We start from the raw sequence: 5,530 nt of genomic DNA, 5'->3' as shown, positions 1-5,530 counted from the left end.
TCACTAGACATTTCTTCACATCAAAATCACCACAACCTGAAAATGAAATCTAGTGGTTTTAAATACAGCACAGGACCCTGGTCACCACCACCTTCCCTTGTAGAATAGTCGCAGGATAGATGGCGTTGGCGCTCAGGAGCCCACTTAGAACAAAAAGCAAAGAAAACCAGGGACAGGCGTACTCAGACCCCCTCTCTCTTCACAGAAGTATTCGTGAAAACAGGCCCTCCTTACCTATCTACTTTGGTAAGTTTGTGGGTTTTACTTGTATGAATAAGTTATTTAGGAATAGCCTATACCTTGGGGCCCAGGCTGGACAAGTGGTGGTTATAAATTTGCATAAGCATGACCTCAGCATTGATACTCAAAATGAAGCCAACTCCTGTTTAGTTTAATGGAGTCCCTAGGTAATGGGCCCAGGCTGAAAGCTGTAGAATACTACAACAGAACCTGGTCTCTCCAATAGAGTGGTCTCCCAGTACCTGGAATTTGGCTCTGAAATGTTCTAGACAGAGGAGTAGGCTTCTTCTACTGGAGGAGGCAGGCAGAGAGCCAGCATTCAGGGTGTGGGCTCTCAGTTGGTGACTCTAATTTGCATTTGAAAGACTTGCTCCTTGGTAAGTCCTTTGCTATCTCTAAGAATTAGCTATCCTCAGGAGAGACAATCTGTCACCAGGCAATGCAGGCACAGATGTCAAAGCATCTGTGGGGGGAAAAAATGGCCTCCTGAAAGGCCTCCTGAGTCATCAAAGTGCATGGAATTTAAATTCATCATTTTAGTTATAAAACCTATAAATTTTAGGATTACTTAAGTTACAAATCATGTGTACACACATACACATACACATACAGAGAAAGAGAGAGAGACAGAGACACAGACAGAGACGGAGAAAAGTAAATTAATCTGGTTTCAGTAAACTGGGGAGAATGGATTTGTTGATTCCTGAATGTCAAGGTTTGTGTTTGGTCAACTTCCCTCACCAAGGTAAGACCACAGAGCTGCCAGACTCAGATCCTCTCTTTCTACTGCTAAAATCAGAAAGAGAAAGACAAGGTTATTTTCTCTAAAGTCCCAACAAATACCACCTTGGTTCCCAGTATGCTAGATTCCATCATCATCCTTACACCAGTCACTCTGGCTCTCAGAACCCCCCATAAGGCCTGCTGAGACCTGGCAGTTGAAGCCCACTGTGAAGGCTGTGGGCTTAGTAAACTCCATAGAGCCTGGGCCTCTGAGTTACAGCCAGGTTCCAAGGAGCACTGACACCAGCCCTCAGCACATCTGACTTTGAAAATCACTGCTGTACATTAGGTGTTTATGTTACTGTTTAGCTTCTCTCTATAAAAAATTAAGTTCTTGGGATGAGAGTGTGGCTTATTGGTAGAGTATTTGTCCAACATGTATGAAGCCCTGGGTTCAATCCCAGCACTACAGAACTGAGGTGTGGTAGTGAATGCCTGTAATCCAGCACTGAGGGAGTCTTAGGTAACAGCTGGAAGAATAAAAATCCAAAGGTTATCCTTACTTCCATAATGAGTATGAGGTTAGCCTGGTCTATGTCAGACACTGTCTTTGAAAAGAGAAATCTAAACAACAAAGTTCTAAATGATCATTCTGCTTTCAGCTTTAACCCCAGCCTTCTGGGTTACTGAGAAAACATTTTATAAAGGAAAGCCTGTGTGTCTCCTTGGGAGACATCAGGTAAGGATAATGGCAAGTTTACACAGTCCCTTAGTTCTAGATGCTGAATCTAGACAATTGTTCACGCAATCATGCTCTGAAAAGTCACCACAGCAAGAAGATACACAGATGTTGCCAGGAAAGACTCCAATGGGAAACAGAGTTTACAGTGCTTCGGTTACATGACTGGCAGATCCAGAGCCCTGAGAACCCTGATGTACAATTATATTTATAGGAAAGAAAATAAGCTTTGTGGGGCTGAAGCGATGGTCCAACCAGTGAAGGGCTTGCATCACACACATGAGAACCTGAGTTCAATCCCCAGAACCCACTTTACAAAAATAAAAAAAAAAAGAGCCAGTAGGATGACACAGGCTTATAATCCCTGCACTAAGGTTGATGCAGGAAAATCCCTGGGACTTGTTGGTGAGCCAGTGTTACCTAATGAGTGAGCTCCAGTTCTAGTGAAAGACCTTGTTTCAAAGAACAAGATGGATGAAGACTGACACCTGAGGCTGACTGCTGGTCTCCACAGGCATTCGTACATGCATGCACGCACATATGTACTTATACATACATGAACTCACACAAATATGCACATATACATATATGCCAATAACTTCACAAAAATACTAAGTCATTCTTCTATTGAGATTTGAGGCTTTTAGGACTATTTTATATTCCAGGAGTGCCTGGATCCTTAAAATGCCCGGCAGGTCCCTCAAATGCTGTCATTGTATAAGGACCCATAGTTAGAAAAGTCAGCTGTTCATTCCTGTCTTAAGCACCCCTGTTGGCTCGATTTACGCTGGGGGCAGTAGCTGTCTCCCCGTGACTGTCAATTTTTCCAGTTCAGAAACCCTACAAGAAAAAAAGGGGGGGAGGCAATACATTTTGCCAGTCCTGGGAAGAAAAGAAGGCAATATATTTTTGCACACACATATGGTTTCTATAATATTATTTTACTACAGTTTGACCTGGACATCTGATAGAGACAGTTCAATTGAGGGCAGCAGGCACAGAGAACCTACCTCTGCCTCAGGCAGGGTGCACCTGGACTTGATTTGTGGCCCTGAATGGAGCCCTGTACTGTAAGGTGATTTTTATGTCATTGCTTTGCTGGCTGACCTCCCTGAAGTTGCTCCCTCCATACACAAGCCAGCTTCATATGTTTTCCAAATGGGTGGTGATCTGGAATCCATAAATAATGAGCATAGAGGGAAAATAATATGTCCCTAAAATATAAACCAGATATGTGTGTTCTGAAAATGAAGCTGCCCCTGAAGCATGTGGTCCCTCCCCTATGATAATATGGCAGTCATGGGGGTGTCCACAACTGCCACACCATAAACCAGAACCTGAGAAATACAAATTGAGCCAGCTTAAAAAGACTTATGAGGTGACCACTGTCCCCCTGTTCCTATGCCTATTGCACTGAGATCAAAATACCCAGCACAACAACATAAGGGAGGAAAGATTCGTCTCATGGTTTCAGGTGGTCTCAGCCCATCATGCTGGGGAAGGCCTGCCGGAGAAGCTCAGTTCACAGTGGCAGTAGCAGGTGGCAAAGACAAGTCGTAGTACCTCATGGTGACTTGTAGTACTTCATGGTAGACCAGGAACTGGGAAAAGAAAGCCAGGACCAAGGACTTACTTCGAACAGGTAAGCTCCTAAAGATTCTATAGCCTTCAAGGACAGGGTCATCAGCTGAGCAACCAGAGGCTAGACATGTCTCTCAGCCTTGTCTTAGCTCAGGCAGCATGTTCTGATCCCTTTCGTGAGCCTGCATCTCCTCCATCACAACAAACACCCACGGCCCTCTGACTCCTCCTTCCTGCAAGTCTCACTCACATCCACCACCCCACCTCACCTCCCTCTGACACTCCTGCTACAACACTCTACCCAAAGCTGAAAAAATCCAGGGTCCTTTTTTGAACCATGTACATTGACAGAACCTCACTCTATCTCCCCAGGCCTATCTCATCAGCCAAACCCATGCTTCTGTGGCCCTTCCAGAGCCTTGCGTCACCCTATCCATTTGGGGGTCTTCTTATTTGGTTAGAGCAGGCAATTATAAGGACAGAGGACTTTCAGTAGATTTTCATCATCCTCTTCAGCAGTCCCGTGGTCCAGGAGGACCCTCCATGATCATTAGCTCTGTTTCCTGTCTGATCTCTGCTACACCCCCATCCCATTCATACCTACAATAACAGGAACTAATAACTGTCTCTGCCCAGTGTTTTTACCATTCCCACACATCCGGTTCCCACAGAGGAGCAGGAAGGAGTGCCAGTGATCTCGCTGGCCATTGGTTGAAGGAGTGTTGTTTCATTCACAATATTTCAGAGAATTGTTGGGAAAGTTAAGTCCATTTCCATGCCAACATTCTTCCTCTTCTGACTGCTTCCTCTGGAAGTGAGAGGGACTATAAATGTGGTGTCCATGAAAATAAGACAGAGTGAAGAGGAGGAAGTCAGGAGTTCCCTCTACTGCACCCAAAGATCACTAAGAGGGGCTGACCAAGGAAGGAGTCTCCTTCAGACACTCCACAGTTACCTCAAATCATGTCATTTTCTCCCTATCTCTGCTAAAAAAAAATCTATGGGAATACTTTCCTCCTCACTCCCCTTCCCTTGAGCCAACTTCTCTCTAGCTTCATGCCTCCCTGCCTCCTCCAATCATGTCTTTCCCTCCATAATTACTTGAAATTAAAGGTTTCTATGCGCTACATTGAGATCCTGTCTTAAGGGGAATAGGTGTGGTGACTAATCCCGGGTCTTCCTGCTCCAACTCATCCATCCCTTATCAGACCTCAATGACTTCACTAGTCCATGGTCTGTATCTACTCCAGAATTTTTGATATTATAAAGAAGAAAATTTTTGGTTTTTGGATCTTGAAGTGAAGACTAAGCATTTTGTCTGATAGTAATCACAGGGAGTGTTAATGGAGAAGGTAGAGATGTTAGGACCTCCTCCCTAAGGTGGGTCAAGGCTGGGTTCTGGGGAGTGAGTATACATATATAGCTCCTAAGACTGGAACTGCCATTGCACCAAGCAACCAGCTTCCCAGAATCTCTCTGTGCTAAAGCAAGTAGGAGCCTACAGGAGACAGGAATGAGTGACCCACAAAGGAATGCATGGTGGGATGTGCCTGACTACTTCCACCACCCACTAATGTTTTACATGGAAGAGGACCAGGAAGACGAAATATTTGGCCCTGAGGACGAATACCTTCGCACCCTGGAGGTCAACAGCCACACTCTCATTCAGCTGGAGAGATGGTTCACAACCTCAGGCCAAACCCGAGTCACTGTGGTGGGACAATTTCAGGCAAGGGTGTGGGTGATGGACATGATCAGAAAAGTCGGGAGTAAGAACACTTCTGATCAGACTAAAGGCAAGATGATGGTCCAGCGGCTCCGGAGTCATCCTCTGACCAAGCAAGACCTGGAGCTTGATTTAACCCCAGAGGACAGTCTTTGGTTTCCTTGTTGAGTGTTACAACTTCTGTGGAAGTCCCTCCTTACTTGATGTTTCCATTGACAGTTATTTTGTTGTTTTCTGGTTCTTTCTGAATTCTTTGTATTCATAACATCACAGATCTCCTTTGGTAACTGCTTTGGGAAAGCAGCTACTGGGATTATTAGCAGTCTAATAAAATACACTGCTATGACACGCAAAAAAAAAAAAAAAAGGTTTCTATGCACAGAACTCCTCTCATAGACACATAGATATGCAGAAAGGGCACAGAGTTCAGACATATGCAAGAATGCTTACCTGTGCACATGCTGCAAGAGATTTACTGCCCTGGAATGTTGCTGTTTCCACAGACTTATTCTTTGAAAAGT

General features: G+C 44.6%; 1 pseudogene; it reads left to right on the top strand.

Moving 5' to 3' along the window:
• The first annotated feature begins 4,796 nt into the window (after nucleotides 1–4,796).
• Nucleotides 4,797–5,257, top strand: LOC114614929 (annotated as a pseudogene).
• Nucleotides 5,258–5,530: the final 273 nt, after the last annotated feature.

Source organism: Grammomys surdaster, unplaced genomic scaffold (assembly GCF_004785775.1).
Source record: "Grammomys surdaster isolate TR1022 unplaced genomic scaffold, NIH_TR_1.0 130, whole genome shotgun sequence".
In the NCBI taxonomy this organism is placed as follows: Eukaryota; Metazoa; Chordata; class Mammalia; order Rodentia; family Muridae; genus Grammomys; species Grammomys surdaster.
Note: the sequence above shows the minus strand (reverse complement) of the source record. Positions and strands in the feature narration are given on the sequence as shown.